At 41.0% G+C, this 18,339-nt stretch overlaps 1 protein-coding gene across 5 annotated transcripts in view; it reads right to left on the bottom strand.

Annotated features, from left to right (window-relative positions):
* Positions 1-764: 764 nt before the first annotated feature.
* The window catches only part of LOC141579551 (uncharacterized), a 139,538-nt gene continuing 121,963 nt past the window's right edge, over positions 765-18,339 (bottom strand). The window contains exons 20-21 of one of the 5 annotated variants that reach the window (XM_074376034.1): positions 12,320-12,415; positions 765-989 (exon numbers count right to left, since the gene is read on the bottom strand). The gene's annotated coding sequence lies outside the window, so the exon portion shown is untranslated. Of the gene's footprint in view, positions 990-1,895; positions 2,054-12,319; positions 12,416-18,339 lie in introns of those variants that run through there. The other 4 variants (XM_074376028.1, XM_074376035.1, XM_074376027.1 and 1 more) reach the window with 4 other exon arrangements.

Here is an 18,339-nt window from a genome sequence, read left to right as displayed (position 1 = left end):
TGTTCTTCAGTAGGTGAATGGATTAACTGTGGTCCAGCCAGAAAATGGACTATTATTTGGTGCTAAAATGAAATGAGTTATCAAGGCATGGAAAGACATGGAGGAACCTTAAATGCATATTACTAAGTGAAAGAAGCCAATCTGGGAAGGTTCCGCAACTGTCTGATTCCAACTGTATGGTGTTCTGGGAAAGGGAAAACCACAGAGACTAAAAGATCAGTGGCTGTCAGAGGCTAGAGGGGAAGGAGCAATGAATGAGGTGCAGCACGGAGCATTTTAAGGTCACTAAGACAGACTACTCTGTATGATGCTGTGACGGTGGATACATGTCATTGCACATCTGTCCAAACCCACAGAGTGCACACCACCAAGTGTAAATCCTAGTGTCAAGTCTGGGCTCTGGGTGATGATGACGTGTCAGTGCAGGTTCACCCAGTGTCGCAAATGCATGCTCTGTTGAAGGCGTCAATAATGAGGAGGCTGTGGGGACAAACTGCAGTTCATACACTGAATCCAGCCCCAGACACCGCTGTTAATAAAGCTCTGTGGGTGTGTGGAATGTCCGGATGCTCTGGCGTCTGAACAGCAGAGCTGAGCAGCTGCACCAGAGATCAGGAGGTTTGCAGACCCTGAAATACTTACTCCCAAGCCCTTGACAGAAAAAGTCAGCTGAGCCCTATTCTAAACGAATCAGAATTCACCCTGATGAGACAGGACAGCAGGGCCCAAACCTGGCATGGTTAATGGGACTGAAGCAATGTTTTAGTTCCAACACCTTTGCTGAAGTCCTGCAGATCCAGCGACAGACTGTAGCCAGGAAGCGTCTGCAGAAGGAGTCGGTAGCAGGCCTTCGCGCCAGGCTCCGTAATGCCAGGGGCCACGCGCTGCACGGGGGCCACCCACTTGAAGAAGGCGGACTTGCGGTGGAAGCCGATCAACTCATAGAGCTCGGAGAGGATGCTGCACTGCTGAATTCTCTCCTAGGAATGCTGAAGCACAGGGAAAAAAGCAACAAGCATCTGAACGAAAAATGTAATGGAAAAAAGACCCGTAAAAAATTTTCCCTTAAAACAGAGACCCAACGATACAGGAAGGAAGAGGAAGGCTGACTTCATGCACTGATGGGACCGGATGCAGAAATGCAGGGAAGCAGCGCTGTGCAGATGCTCCAGACCCACTCTGGGCCCCACCTTTCCGCGTTCCGCCTCTCCTTTTACTAGAAAGGTCCGTATTCCCTGAAACAGAGGAATCTGCTACCTAAACATGGGACACAGAGAAGGGAAATAGGAAAAGGACGGGAAAGTAAAGGAACAACAGTTCATCTACACCCTAGGGTTTGGGCGGGACTTTCACCAAACACACAACCTCTCAAAGCACAGAGCACACAGTGAGAGGCTGACAGAGTGACTGCGACTTCTGCTCCTTAAACACCAGCTACCTGCCAGCACACGCTGTGCCCGTTACTGAATCATTACAATCATTTCAGAAACTATTACTACCCCGGCTCACAGGCAAGGAAATCTGAATCTCGGGGAGGATTTATTATCATCCTGGACAAATTCCCATGGCCCAGAAGTGTCAGAGCCTCCGGCAGACCCTGGACTAAAATGCTCCTCATCACCACGGGCCCTGAGCCCAGGCTGAGGCCACGTTAGGTCTGCACGGGCCCAGAGCATGAGTCTGTGGGACAGGGAGTGGTCCCATTTGAAGTGCCAGGCCAAGGCCCTCAGGAACATATGTAATGAAACCAAATACCCAAACTCATTTCCAACGCACTTCCCTGTCCGGTAGGACTGCTCGGCACATCTGGCTTATCACCTGTGCACAGGCTGTGCAAGGGGCCCAGACAGTGACGTGACGTCCCCATGGAAGTGGCTCGGAGACCGCTTCATCACAGGACAGACTCTCCCGGCTTCCAACGTTAACTCTCCATTCCATTTCCAACTGGAAAGTAAGTTTAGACTTGTTTTCCTCTCCAGAAACAAAGACAGTGGTAACATCAGCGGGAAACTCAAGACTGAGGAAGAGTCTCCTGGACATTTGGAAGGATAGGCTGGGGAGGGAACAGAGATAGGGATCAGAAAGACCCGTGTTCCAGTCCAAAGTCTGCACATCACTCGCTTTGACAGTTTCCTTATTAATACAGGTGATAAAATCTAATTATGATTGTTTTGAAAACTAGAAGAAATAACGTATGCCACTAGCATAGTTGTAAAATCCTCCATGAGTGTTCCAGAAATGGACGTGACCATGGTTAGATACTGTCTGCCAAGTCTTGTGTGCTAAGCTCACATCAGCCAGCCAGAGATGTGCCAGAGAATGCCTCAACAGCCAGCAGCCTTCTCCAACTTGGAAACTCACAGTGTCCGAAGAACAGGCAGTGGTGGATGCTTTGGGACACTCTGGAGGTAGCACTCCAGGGATGACTTTAAAAAGCTGGGGAGAGTTTAGGGGACCATACAGTTCAAATACAGTAAACTCATTCCATGTCTACAAATATTCATCTGTAGCCATGATGATTCAGAGAGGAAATACATATTCAAACGTACATCATTTCCCACATAAGTGCATCAAAACAATTTGGAAAGAATGTAACTTTCTTCTCTAGATCACACAGTGGGGATTACAAGGTTTGTACTGACAGCACTACGTGTAAATCATATGCAAACGTAACTGGGTCCATTATCAGTCATCATCATTTGAAGGGAAGGATGGAAAAGAACAAAGCCAAGCTAATACTCTCCGGTATTTTGTTGGGTTACTATGTCACAGAGGAGACGGACAGGTCATCAAGGAACCACTCTGCCGTGATCACGGAGCCAGGGAACAGGATGTGCGGCAAGATGTATGGCGCAGCCGTAGCTGTGCCCGCCCTTCTAGGCAGGTACCCAGTCACTTTGACAAGATGTCAAAAGTGTATGCCCACGTCCTCATCACCTGTCATGCATTAAAGAGAAATGGAAACCTATAAACGGCCAATAACCTCGGTGGGTACACCGTCCAAAGAGCAACGTCACAGTTTGACAACTGGCCATCCCGGTTCCCTGGGCTTCATTCTTGGAGAACCTTAAAAACCACTCCTCTGTCCTCAAGAAGTGCTGCCTACTTGTCCTATCTTTGGCTCAGGGATACAGCACGTTCACGTGGACTTTAATGTCTGCACAGATTTGACTGTCTTTCTCCAGGTTCACTTGTCCATTCTGAAGAGGCCTGAGTTAAGTCCAAACTCCATAAGATCAATTCCCTCCAGTGACAACTCAACGAGCCTGCAATTACAAACCAACTGAACAGGACTGTCCTCAGCTAAAAATGTCACCCGCCCTTCACTGCTTTCTTAATCTCCTCTCCTGGCTAAATGCAACAGACTAAAACCACCCTCCACCAAGTTCCCTAACTATGTCAAATAGAAAGTAAGGTCCATAAAAGAGGTGACAACTCCATAGTCACCTCTGAATTCCTAGCATATGTTAATGTCAATAAGTAGAACTATGATTATGGCTTCTTTCCTTTAAAACCTTTCTGGTTATTTAAATGAGACCATGGAAGGGAGGAGTTTGGGTTCAGTATCTTGATCCAGTAGACTCTGGAGACATTTTTCGGAATGGCTGTCCACTGATTCATTCAAAACACAACTTCTCTTTCCGGGAGGAGCTGTGATTTTCTGCCAGGAGCTTGTTGTCACTCTCATGCCAGAACAGATTTAAACTAAATACTTACATTGGATATGTTATTTTTCCCCGCTTCCAAAAAATTTAACTTTCCTTACTTCCTTGCCTTGAGGAATGCTTTTTTACTTTTCATTCTAATTCACCCTTTTATAAAGCAGGATTCTCAGGATGTGCTTGCCTTACATAAGAACAGCCATCCAACTCCCAGTGTGAGAGGCCTTGGGCTCATCTCCTGACCTCCAGTCAAGGCAACTGAAACTCAGTTCAGGAGCCAACTGGCCCCCCAGGGCTTCTAAAGCTCGCGTATCCCCAGAATCCCTGCTTTCTGGTTTGACATGTCTTCTGAGGATTTCCCCTCACTTACTTCACAATTAGCTGTGCAGCTTGAAAGATGAGGAAGGAAGGTATAATTTCTTAATCAGCATTTTAAGGAACTTATGTAATGAAGGTTTTCAAGACTTTCTAGAACCCTCCATTGCCAAGGCAGAAAACACAATAGATATTTTCTAAATTTAGCTATCATGTGCATTTTTTCTTTGCTTTTGTTTTCTTAACTGCTAACAGACATTTTTTAATTAAAAAATAAAATAAGGCCCCAAATAGGATAGAACATTGAAGAGGAAACAAAATTAAAGGGCAAAGACAGAAAAATGATAAGTACTCTACAAAGTTAATAGAAAACATACACTATGGATCAGATCAGCAATTCTCAGTAACAACTAATTGAAAACTGACTATGAGGTAAAATGTCTCTCCTGTCAGGAGACGGCCAACAGAAAGCAGAATTAAATCAACAAACTAAAATTCTAAGTCTGGAGAAGTAGAGAAGTCTACCAGCTAAATGTGTTTTCTTCTGGAAGAGAGGGAGACTCATAAGATCTTTTCTGTGGAGCCTGAGCCCAGGTGAGGACGGTGAAGTGAGCTCTGTAAGTACCCAATTAGCAAAGTGAGTGATGAATAAAGAGACGTGAGCTTTGATGACAGAGATGATACTACTATTCACTTGTCCTTTAAGTATGTCTTCACGTTCAATGATCAATACCTCGGCGTCCTCAGGGATTGAGATTATAGGAAAATGCACAGCCCGGGCCTAGACCTCCTCTGTGATTGTGGCACTGCACTTAGATGTTTCAAGGGCACCTCCAACTCCACCTGCAAAGAGCTGACTTCATGGTGCTCTTCCCATGGCCGTCCTGCCCAGGGCCCCTTGTCGGGGTCAAGGTCTGTCTGCCTCTCCCAGCTCAGTCCCATCACTCACAGATGTGACTGGACCCCTCCTTCAGGGCCCAATTTCCTCAGTCAACGAGTCACACCACCCACACCTCACCTACCAGGTTCTCACTGGCACTCCCTCAGCACTGACTCTGTGCTGGGGACCACACTGCACACTATGAACACGTTATCTCACTGGATCTCCACAGCAGTCCTGGGAAGTCGGTATATCACTGTTTCAATTAATAAGATAAATTGTTTCACTTCCTTGAGTGTGTCATCCAAAGTGACACGGCTACTGAGACACAAACATGGTACTGAAAATCACTTGAAAATTGAACACTGCTACACCTCAAAAACACCCTACTCTGACTTATCACATCACCTCCTGCCGAGCCTTCTAAATGTTTCTAAGCATTCTACAAGACAAAAGTGATCTACGAGAGCACCCTTCTCCCCTACTTAAAATCTGACAATGACGTTCCACTTCCCTTAGGAGAAAGCCCCACCGGGCCTGAGCAAAGCCCAACAGCCCGGCATCCGCGTTCCCTGCGCGGCCGCGCCACCTCACCCACCACGCAGCGCTACACGTGCCGTGTCCAGGACAGGGATGCTGACTCCCTACAACCCGGGGATCGTCTCAATCGAACAATGATCACCCTCTTCAGTGGTCACCCTATTCATTGCTGACTCTCAGAAAAATATTTTCTCAGGGTGAATCAATATCTTTTTCCTTACAACTTCCCATCATTGATAATGAGCTCCCCCCAAAAGAGAGAAGACCTAATCCTCAGTCTCCTTATCTGCAATGTATGAATAACAAGGAAATATGGGAGGTTTTAAGCGAAATAATATTGATATGAAGCTGAGGGACAATTCCCAACATACAGTAAGCACTCAATATGTGCTTACTTAATATTAATAAAATAGATTCCATTCCAGCAACCTTAAATCAATGTTTTATGGCTTTGTCCAAAAGACTACTGACAAACTATTGGACGAACCCCTTTGAGCAGATCCGCCCAAGCGTACTGGGATAGGTAAGCCTTGACTCCAGTTACAGCTGCAGCCAACCAGCACTACGGGGCAGGGGCAGTTTGCTCAAACTCTTACATGTTGTTTGAGCATTTAGTTGTAGTTATTGAATAAAGACAGGTATTATATAGTCAAAGCTCCTGAAACATAAATCTTCAAAGATTGATTCAAATTAGGTTTCAAGTACAACACTCTCACTAGAAATTATTTGAAAATTATTGTCTTAGCTCCTCTGCACATCAAAAGGTCATGTTCTTAATGTATCTGACTATATACACTGAGAGGATTGTTTAAAAGAAATTAAGATGAAGCCATAATGAAGAAGCTTTCATTATAATCTGCACAAAGCCCCACCCAAGGGTCTCACTTCTCACTTCCACATAGGAGTTCAGGTAGCTTAACCTGGGTCTTGGTTTCTTATGACACGGGGGTGGGAAGAATTGTGGATAGATTTATGTAGCAAATATAAATCTAGGTTATTTGCTGTGTAGGAATCCTAGAAATAAATAAATTGATATATAGTCCCACCCTTAGGAAGCTCAGCCTTTCAAATTACAACAGCATAAAAAATGAAATGAGAGATACATTTAAGAAAATTTTACAAGATTTTCACATTGAACATTTTGAAGTATCACCAAAAAAATAATTAAAAGATCTACATATATGGAAGGCATCCCATGTTCATGGAATGGTAGACAATATTGTTAAAAATGTTAAGACTCCCGAAAGTGATCTACAAATTAAATGGAGTCCCTATCAAAATTCCAGCTGACTTCTTTGCAAAAATTGAAAAACTGATGCCAAAATTCATATGGAAGTGCAAGGGGCCCAGGACAGCCAAAACAATCTTGAAAAAGAAGAGCAAAGTTGGAGGACTCACTCAAAGGTTACTACAAATCTATAGTACTAAAGTCATTATGGTACTGGCATAAGTTTGAATGCAAAAATCTATGAGACACAATAAAAAATCCAGGGGGGAAACTTACATTTACAGTCATTTTTCCAGAAATGTGCCAACAACACTCCATTGAAAGAATAGTCTATTCAACAAATGGTGCAGAGACACCTGGGTATCTGAAGGCAAAAGAATGATTCTGGAATCTGGACCCCCGTATTTTATATAACAAATAAAATATTAATTCAAAATGGATCACAGACAGAAACGTAAAAACTAAATGTATAAATTTTCTAAAAGAAGACATAGTTTAAATCTTTGTGGTCCTAGGATAGGCTATGGCTTCCTAGATACAATACCAAGAGCACAAGTGAAAAACAAGAAAGATAAGATGGACTTCATCAAAATTAAAACCATTTGTTACAAAGGACATCATCAAGAAAGTGAAATGAAAGGGGAAGGGGGTAGCTCAAGTGATAGAGTGCGTCCTTAGCAAGAAAAATAAAATGAATAAATCTAATTACCTCCCCTAGAAAGAAATTGTTTTAATGCTTAAAAAAAGTAAAGTGAAACAACAATCTGCAGAATAGGAGAAAAATTTTGCAAAGCATATATCTAATAAGAGACTAGTATCCACGATATAAAACAAATGCTTACAACTGACCAATACAAAGAAAATCGACCCAATTTTTAAATATGCCAAGTGTTTAAATAGATACACAATTGGCCAATAAGCATATGAAAAGATGCTCAGCATCACTAGCGAAATCAACATCAAAATGAGATCTGATTTTACACTCACTAGGATGGTTATAATCAAAACATGGAGAATAACAAGTGTTGGTCAGGAGGCAGAGAAATGGGAACCCTCAATACGCAGCCGTTGGAAGGGGCAATGGTACAGCTTCTTTGGAAAAGCCTGGTGTTTCCTCAAAAGGTTAGAATTATATGGCACAGCAATTCCACTCCTACATATAGAGTCATCCCTCAGTATCCTCGGGATTTCGTTTCAGGAAACCCCCACCCTGGATACCATAATCCAAGGATGTTCGAGTCCCTTTACAATCAGCCATCTGGATCCATGAAGTGGAAACTACAGATATGGCGGGCCAACTGTACAGCCAACAGAATGAAAATATATTCTCACAAAACTTGCACATCAATATTCATGGCAGTATCATTCAGAGTAGCCAAAGGTTACAAACAATATCCATCCATCAATGAACGGATAAACAAAATTACCAAGAATAGTCCCACAAACTTTTGGTCATTGAATCTTTGACAAAGGAGGTGAGAACATACAATTGAGTAAAGACAGCCTCTTCAGAAAATGGTGTAGGGAAAACTGGACAGCTGCATGTAAATCAATGAAGTTAGTCTACTCCCTCACAGCATACACAAAAATAAATTTAAAATGGCTTAAAGACTTAAACATGTAGTCAAGACACTATGAACCTCTTAGAAGAAAACATAGGCAAAACATCTGACATACATCTCAACAATGTTTTCCTAGAGCAGTCTACTCAAGCAATAGAAATACAAGCAAAAATATACAAGTGGGATTTAATTAAACTTGCAAGCTTTAGCACAGAAAAGGAAACAATAAGCAAAACAAAAAGACAATCTATGGAATGGGAGAAAATAGTTGCAATAAATGAGACTGACAAGGGCTTAATTCCCAGAATATGTAAACAGCTTTTACACTTCATAAGAAAGAAAAACAAACAATTCAATCCAAAAATGGTCAGAAGTCCTAAAGAAACATTTCTCCAATGAAGACATACAATTGACCAAGAGGCACATGAAAAAATGCTCAATATCATTATCAGAGAAATGCAAATCAAAACTGCAATCAAGTATCAACTCTCACTAGTCAGAATAGCCATCATTCAGAAGTTCACAGACAGTAAATGCTGGAGAGGCTGCGGGGAATTGGGAACCCTCCTACACTGTGGTGGGAATGAAGTTTGGTGGAGCCATTGTGGAAAACAGTATAGAGGTTCCTCAAAAGACTAAAAATTGACCTCTCATATGACCCAGCAATCTCACTCCTGGGCGTATATCCAGAAGGATCCGTAATTCAAAAAGACACCTACACCCCAACTTTCAGAGCAGCACTATTTACAATAGCAAGACATGGAAACAACCTAAATGTCCACTGACAGATGACTGGATAAAGAGTTTGTAGTGTATTTGTACAATAGATTACTATTCACCCATAAAAAAATAATAAAATAATGCCATTTGCAGCAACATGAATGGACCTGGAGAATGTCATTCTAAGTGAAGTAAGCCCGAAAGAGAAAGAAAAATACCATATGAGATCGCTCACATGTGGAATCTAAAACAAACAAACAAACAAAAAACAAAAAACAAAAAATAAAGCAAAGAAACAAAAAGATAAACTTATCTACAGAACAGAAACAGACACAGAGACATAGAAACCAAACTATGGTTACCAGAGAGGAGAGGGTGTGGGAAGGAATATATTGGGAGTTCAAGATTTGCAGATACAGAGTATGTATAGAATAAACAGCAAGTTTATACTGTATAGGACAGGAGAATATATTTATTATCTTATAGTAACTTATGTTTAAAAAGAATATGAAAATGAATACAGGTATGTTCTTCTTTAACTGAAGTGTTGTGCTGTACAAAAGAAACTGACACATTATAAACTGACTAGACTTCAATGAAAATGTTTTTAAATAGACCAAAAACGAAAAAAAAGAAAAAGGATATTATCAAACTAAAAGAATAAAGTACTGATTCAGGCTACAACATGGATGAACCTTCAAACTTTATGCTAAAATAAGCCAGACACAAAAGGCCAAATAGTGCCCTTTAAGGTGAACTGTATCTGAGTGTTTATTGTACTATTCCTGTAAATTTTCCGGAGGTTTGAAGTCTATCAATATCAAAAAAAAGTTTTATTCATTAAAATCATAAAACGCTTCCTCACAGGAGGGCTTTAATTATTAAATGCAAAAATGCATGTAAAGCTCTTGAAACAACACTGCACGTCCACACACAGTCACTGCTTTCACTGCCACTCAGAGGTTGGTACCAGCGCTGATGAGAGCTACCTCCACTCGCTCTCCTGCATACAGGAGTGAGGGCCTGAGCTCTAACAGGCAGTGTGAGCGTGAACCTGGGTCAGACACAGCCACATCCCAGACTCTGCGTTACCCAACTTTCTTATACAAACTGCAACATATAATGTAAACACGCTACAGGGATGTATCTTACAACGCAGGGAATACAGCCAATGTTTTACAGTAACTATAAATGGAGCATCTATTGTACACCTGAAATATATCATATTTTAAATCAGCTATATCTTTGTAAAAAATTAAAAAATAATTTAAAAATGTTATCACTTTAATATTCAATTCAGTTTTTAAGTAACTACTAAACAGCTTAGAATGTATAAAAGCATTTAAGTGTGCTGTTTGTTTACATATTTATTTACTTTTAGCCTCCTGCTAAAAGAGAAATTAAACAATTTTTTCAAACACAGCTTAACAACCATAACAACAAAAAGGCAAAACTGAGAGTGAAGAGAAAATGGAGATTCAATACTTAAATGAAACCAGGGGGAGGTAAAGTCATAAAAATGGATTCCATGAAGTCAGGGCAAGTGTTAAAGGCCGACTAGAAATTCAAGACCAGGGCCTCCACTAACAGATAAATACACCTAATTACCTACACCCCCAAAGAGCCCCAAAGAAAAGAAAAAGACAAATTTCTTTCCCAAATAACCCTGATATTAAATTTGGATTAAATACTTAAAAAAAAAAAAAAAAACAGAAAAGATGAGTGACACTGTGAAGGAAAAGCCCAGCTGGGCTAACAAGCTAAGTCACAAATCTAAGTGTGATAAGTGTCCGTTTACTGATGTAAGTTTTGCTGGGCTAACTCGTAAATCCGATGTCAACAATTGTCAGTAATGTGATCTGTTCCAAATTGATAAGCTTCAGTGTACTGATTCCTTGCTTTTTGTTGTTGGAGCCTTATTGGCTAATAGCCCCATACTTGTAATTAAACCTATAAAACCTCACGTGCAGGTCTTGGAGGTGCTCAGAGCTTCGGAACAGAAGCCCCTCTGAGCCCGCCGGGGTAATAAATCTCAGTACTCCAACCCTCTGTGTGGTGCTTGTTTCTTGGCTGGCCTGTTGTTTCCAAAACAACACAAGCGACGATGCCCGTGAGATAGTTCTGCAGTGGGTGCTGGCAGGTCCCCATGTCTCACGTGGGAAAATCTGAAACATCCTTCTCACCACTCAGAGTCATCATAAGCCCACACCTCACCTCCCGCTGTTAAATGCAGGAGCACAGGCAGGGCCCGGCCTTTGTTCTCTCTGTGTCATCACAGTGAGATAGGATGGAAGGGGGCAGAGCACATCCATTCAAGGAAGGCCACAACAATTAACATCATAATGGTGAAGGATTCAACCCCCAATAGGCCTTGAGGCACAGGATGAAGAGATTTAACTTCTAGCAGATCTTGAGCTTCATTATGCACCCACTGTAATAGTAACATGGTGAATAACATGCCCCAGGCACCATGGCAGTCCCAAGGCTAGCCACAAAAGGTCAAAGGGTGGGAAATGGTCAACTCTCTGGGAATACAAGCCCCTTGCCCTAAGGCTGATCCTTCTACTTATTAGCATATGAAACCACCAAGCCCAAGAAAAAAGGGCAACAAAACACCACCTCGGGGTCACCACTCTCTCTCCCTCTTCAGAGAAGGCCCACACTATGTGGAGTGTGTACCTACTTTTAATCTGAGCATCAAACCCCCACAACTCGTGAAGTTTCTCTTGCCTTTCAATGTATCTCTCTGAATAAATATACCTTTACTCAACACTGGCTTGCTCTTGAATTCATTACTGCATGAAGCCAAGGAACAAAATCTGGTGGGGCACATCCCAGGGGCTCATCCAAACCCTGAGACACAGCCCTTCTCATGCGTCACGTTTTTTTTTTTTCTTGTATCAACAGGACTGGGTTGTGAAGGGAGCTCTGAGGCCTCAGCTAAGGGACAGAAGCAGCCCCCAGGGCTCGAATTGGCGGGCAGCCTCTTCCCCAGCAGGGGCCCTGGGGTCTGCCCAGTTCTGTGTGTTTCCCTGTTGTGCTGACTCCCCAGCCTGACAGCGTTCTCCCTAGGCCTGTCCCCACAAAACCCTTCTCTCCAAAATACAAGCACATCATGTCACAGTCCTCTTGTTCAACCAGGAAATGTTCAACCCACTGTTTCCCTCCCCAGTAAAGTACCTAACTGTCCTCCCTCCCATCCCACCACTTCTTTCTTTGTGACAACTCTGCACTCCCCACCCACCATCCTGAACGCAGGTGCCTTGCTGGCTGGGACCGAGATGTTTCAGTCTCACACATCCTGCGTCCATTCACTTTCCCCTTGTTACCTTATAAAAGCCTTTCCTGAGTCACCCACGAATCTGATACTGAACATCACAAAGTGCTGAGTTTGCAGTCACTGTGTGCATACCTCCCAGGTTTTGAGTAGGTTTCCTTCACAAGATCTTCATTAAGGAGCTGCATCAAGAAGTTTAAAGAGTCTTTTCTTACATCTGAGCTGAGGAGCCTGCAAAAAATTTAAATGGCTTTGAAGAGAGGGTTAACCAGGGACAGAGGGTTCGCAGGTCCTATTCAACAGTGTCATGAGGCAAAATGTTCTTCAAAGGCTCAGAGTGGCTTCTGAACGTGGAGTCAGCAAGGAGGAGGTGACAGGCAGTGAGTAGGGTGGGTGACACTGGGTGCGCTTCCCCAGCTGGGGAAGAATTGGATTTTGTTCTAGTTTTCCAAACAATTTCTTACTACCTTTTTCACCTATTGTCACATACCATTTCCTACGAATTAAGAATATCAATGTCAGTCATTTGGGCCACTTGGGAGAAGCAACACGATGCCATTCACAGGGCTGGGACATGACAGCCACACCAGTCTAGGTTGATAGACCAGTGGGGGTATTTCCAAGGTGATCACGGGCATGCAGCAAACTCCCCAGCTTCAATGACCTCATCTCAAAGGTGGGGCCAATAAAACTACCAAGAAAAGTGCGTGATGATTATTGCCGACAACTGTTTACTAGGTAATTGCCCGTGACAGCTGCAGCTTAATGGGTAATGAGTATGATAGCAAGGCCCTGTCTACCTGGCCACACGCTCCCTGCCTTCCTGCCTTGGTGCAGCAGCAGAGTTTGTTTAGCCGATATGAACGCCCCCAGAGCAGCACTGATGGGAAAGCTCGCAGCTCTGCACTGCGAGGTGTGTTCCTTTCCTTCTCAGTGCTGATCACAGTTTGCTGTCATCTGTTTTTATGTTTATCCCTTTTATAACTGCCTCCCCCCGGAGTTTTTGCTCAAGCAGCGCAGGGCCAGTGTGTCTTGCGGCCTGCCAGATATTCTGGGCTGGGAAACAGCTGACCCCACATCTGGCTCTATTGCTGAACGGAGAGGGCAGAAGGCCCTGGGGCACATGCTGAACCGAGGCCACTGCACCCAAAATTATGATCTGACTTTGGGCAAATTACAGTCTTCTTTACCCTGAGATTCCTCATCTGTCCATGAAAATAAATGCCCATGGCACACAGAGTTACAAGGATTAAAGGAAATCACCAAATTCATAACCTAGCCAAGGGGCTACCAGTGCGTCCTCAACAGACAAATGCTGCCTTTACGGCTCTGACACACGCGAAGTGGGGCGGCCGCACACAGTGAACACTGATAAATGCCAGTGTGTTAAGTGCTTCATGTGTGCTACAATACTCTTCAGAACTTACAACAATCCCAGGAAGAAACGAATAATATCATGCCCATTTCACAGATTCACCAACAGGTTAAGAGAGGTTACATTCTAGTCCAAGGCCCTATGGTGAGGAAATGGCGATTTAAACCGGATTCTGGGCCCAGGCCTTGTCTCCAACTCTCTCCCAGCCACCTGATCACTTGCCTATGAATTCCACATGTCCAATACCTAAGTGTGCAGTCGGCCAGCTCTTAAATGCAATGTGTGCCACCGTTTGTCAATGTTGGTTAATTACCATAAACTGTTCTCAGAAACCACTACAGAAAAGAAAGGTGGACTTAAGGAATTCTGCATTGCGTTCTCCTGTAATGTGCAGAAACCCTTCCCTACACCACCAAATCCAAACGTATGCTTCCTCCATGTTTATGTTTGCACACGGCTTATTAAAGTAGAAGGTACCTGCAGTAATTCCATCTCGGCTGCTTTCCAAGTTTGCAGATTATCCATAATCATTCCGTGAATGAAAATACTACAATGTGAATGAAAATACTGCAACCATGTCAGTAAGCAAAGAATGCTGAAACCAAGTCATTAGCGGCTGCTGCCACACCCCAGCGAGGAAAGGCCTGCAGCCCAGCCGCTGCAGCAACTCACAATGGTGCCCTCTGAGCAGACTCAGAATAAGAAAGGACAGGATACTGGCCCTAGATAGCTAGGTGCTTGTCTAAAGAATGAATTCAGTGAGTCCAAAATATTTTCTTCCTCCCATATATAGAAAAGCACTAAATTATTGAACTTGAGATACCTGGCTTTCTTTAGATAACAAGCAATCTTTTATTGTTCCAACAACCTTGTCTTTGTTGTAAAGCTCCTATATATCCTAGCTCATCCCAAACCTCTTGGGAGCAGTCCCTCAGAGAGATCTGAGAGGCTGTCATCCCGGCTCGAGTCCTCCCGCAAATAAAACATAACTCTTAAATTTTAGGTGGCACATGTATTTCAGTCAACTGTTTTGGACACCATGAAGGGACCCAGAGCAGACTTTCTCCACCTGAACTCTCCGAGTAACTGGGGCCTTTGTACCAGCAGTGGCCCTTTGTGACCATCCGCCTCCTCGGGGAGTCCAGATGAATTTGGGTGAGTCTCTCCTGGTTCTCGGATCTCATATATTGGTTGATAATCCTGAGTTTTATTTGGCGGTGTTTCCAGGTACCTGGCCCTCCAGTTGAAGGAGACTGGGGGGAATTACCCACCCAGTGGAGACATACTGGGTGGGACCTCGTTGAAAGGTAACGGGAAATACCCACATTGAAGAGACGTCAGAAGTGGGCTGGTGGAAACCTATTAGGAAAATACTCACCCAGTGGAGACGTCCTGAGTGGGTCCAAGTTGAAAACACTGGGTTCAGGACTGAGTGGTTAGGTAAGAGGCTGGTCTAATGTTTTCCTCAATTTGGTTACATCCATTGAATTTTTCAGGATAAAAGTAAAACTCTTACGAGGAACCTTTCAACTCCAAAAATGGGACCATCCTCCTGGCTGGTAACAGCTTTCTCGGGTGACAGAGAATCTTTCAGGAGTGGTAGAGACAAAGACTTCATGCCATAGAGTTGTCCCTGCGGGAAATCTTACTAGCAAATTTATTCTGAGTACCCGACCTTACAATGGGGAATAGAACTTTCAAAAAAAATTAAAAAAAGAAAAGAAAAGAAAAAGAAATGACAGATTGCCAGCCTCCAATTAATACCCCAGCCAGGTTTATGTACATACAAAACTTACAACATTAATTGGGAATTAGAAAAGAAAATCTCAATCTGAAAGTAAATAATCAGGCCTGATAGAAACATTTTTTGGAATTCTGAACTTATAAAAACAAAATCCACTTTAGGGGGAACTTGAATTTCTCTTCCTGTGTCCTTGAAATGTAAACGTTTTATCTTTCTCTGGGTCTTTTAAGTGTGTTTATGTATGTATATGTATGTTTACTTTCTTTTTAAAGGAAACCTTGGACTCTGCCATACAAAAGGTACAAGTATTGCGTACATATGGTGGCCACGTAAATAAATTGGATTCTAAGCAATTCTTTGTTTGTACCAATTTTCAGATATTTTGCCATCTTAAACTTTGTTGCATCAGCCTGGACCACAAAGGCCTTTAGCTTTTGGAGAGTAAAGCTTTGAATTTTATTTAGGCAACACCCCCACTCTCATGTGGAAAAGCCTCTTCATCTTATTCATTTAAAATCACTATATATATATATATATATATATAAATTGATGGCCATATGATGGATCCTTTAATTTGGAAAAGCTTTTAAATTTGTGAAAGTTGAAAGAGATCTCATGATAAACAGCTGTTTAATTGGTACCTATTAAAATCAAGTTTAAAGATAGAAAAATATATCTAATTGTTAACCTAAGAACTTAGTTAAAAAAAAAAACTGTTTTGAAAAGCTACATTTGTGTTTTTCCTTTCCAATAAATGGTTCTAGAGATGTTAATAAAAACTTAGAATAATTATTGGTAATTAAGTTGAATAACTGGAAAAAGGATTGTAAAAATGTCAGAAAAAAAAAGATAAGGGCTTATCCCAAATGGATAAATATTTTTATATGGTTATTTTGAATGAGATAAATAAAATGGACATTTTTGGAATAGATACAAGGTTATGATACTACACTAGTAAAGTTAAAAAAAAGGGCCAAAGAGATCACCTACTGTCCCCCAACATTAAAGTTCAAACAAGTCCATTTTATTTGCCACAGTTTAAAATATATGTATATATAGACTGATATACTTGATTAATGATTGGGACAACAGACCAATTAATCAAATTAAAAATTGAGTAGGACCTAAGCACTTTGGCTGAAACTTGGGCATCCTAGAGACTTTTCTATAAAATTAGATACAATGAACAACAACAACAAAAAGTTTCTGGCAATCCTTCTAGAAATAAAAATTATTGATTAAACCTAATAAATATAAAAATTAAAGGTATAAGATTTAAAAAATTTGAGATAAATATTTATAAAATTGGTATATTTAAATGGTCTTTATATAAACCTTTTGCTTAATTATGTTGTGGGATAGATCTGTTTCAATGGAAAAACGCTTCCCCTTCTTGGTATTATAAGGCTGGGCACATATCTGTCCCTCAGAAAATATTAATTGAACAAAGTAAAGGAAACCAATAGAGTTACATGAGCCATCCAATATAACGTAGAACTAAAAACTAATATACAATGGCTAATAAAAAAAATATAATAAGAGGTTTACCCTGGGTTTAACTTATAACTCAAGGAAAAGAGACATCACTAAATACCTTATGCAAGCTTTGGAAGACATGATAAAGTAAACCTTAAAGTTTTAAAACATTGAATTCTTTGTTTACAGCTCTCCTGATTGCTAAAAAAAATGCCAATTACGGAGATACAATTGGTTCTGGGTGACAGAGCAGTTCTCTGGGGAACTGGAAGCGTGTGTCTTTGTCTTGCAGACCAGAAATGTAAATACAGAAACAGTGACCTAGGACTGAGCCTAGTTAGCTCAATGAGATAAAACTTAGGGCCAAGAAATTTTTGGCATTTTAGAACTCAGAACTCTGACGGGTCCTTCAGACTTTGTCAAGAAATCTTAAATATCTGTTTCATAAATAGTAAGCCTTAGTGATTTGAGCAAGCAAATTCAGCCTACTAGAACTATTATTATACCTATATTATAATTAACTTTTAAAGTGAAGCTATGAGATCTCTAGCTTTTGTCTGTTTATAAACCTGCGTACACATTACAGATGTGAGATATTTATACAGCTAAAAAAAAAAATCAAAGTCAAAGATCTCTGCTTAATTGACGTAAAAAATAAGAGCTTACAAATTAAGTATTTTTAAAATAAAAACTGAACAAATTGACTTTCAGCATCACGTGAACTGGAAAAATTCAATATTAAGATAATATTTGATATTGTTTAGTTTAAGTTTGTTCTAATTAATATAGACATCTTTAAAGTCATCAATATTAAGTATAATACCTTTACTGTACCTAGGTTTAATGAAAGTCAAATAAGATTCTGTTATATCTGGTGAAGATTTGTCAAGAAAAAAATAACAGTAATGTGGTGTGGTAAAATTTTAAGTAAATTAAATGCAAATGAGATGAGAGCTTTGGGTAAATTTTTAAAATATATTTTTAAAATGTATGCTTAACATAATCTCTAAATGTTTGGTATCTTTAAATTCTAGAGTTGTGCTAAATTAAGTTAAATGATAGGATTTTATTTAATAGCTATGCCATTTTCAGATAAAATAAGATTGAAATATGAATTACTTAACATTTAACTTACTCTTACAGAGAAACTAAAGGTGTTTAGATATATTAATAAATGGTTGGTGCCACCCTGAAATAGACTCTATTTTTAAGGGAATGATCTCAGTATCCTAGGAAAGTAAGATAAATGTGTAAAGGAAGATATAAGAATGGAATTATATTTTGTTAATGAAAAATAGTGACTTTGTCCTGAAGCTGGTTATTTCTGAATGGAAGAGAAAATAAGGGACACACTAATATGAGAATAGAAAGCTGTGGAAGGCTTGTGGAAGAGGTACCCTAAGGAAAGAGTTTCGTACGTTGTCGGAATTGGCTAAATTTAGAATCAACTTGGGCAAAGTAAATGAATCTTAGAAGTAAGTTGGTACAAGACTAGATTTGGTTTTCTCGCTGTTAAGAGGAAACATGTTTTTTGAAATGTTAATCCACCTTCAGCAACAG

This window comes from Camelus bactrianus, chromosome 13 (genome assembly GCF_048773025.1).
Source record: "Camelus bactrianus isolate YW-2024 breed Bactrian camel chromosome 13, ASM4877302v1, whole genome shotgun sequence".
In the NCBI taxonomy this organism is placed as follows: domain Eukaryota; kingdom Metazoa; phylum Chordata; class Mammalia; order Artiodactyla; family Camelidae; genus Camelus; species Camelus bactrianus.
The sequence above is the reverse complement of the archived record's forward strand: the minus strand, read 5'-3'. Positions and strand labels throughout refer to the sequence as shown.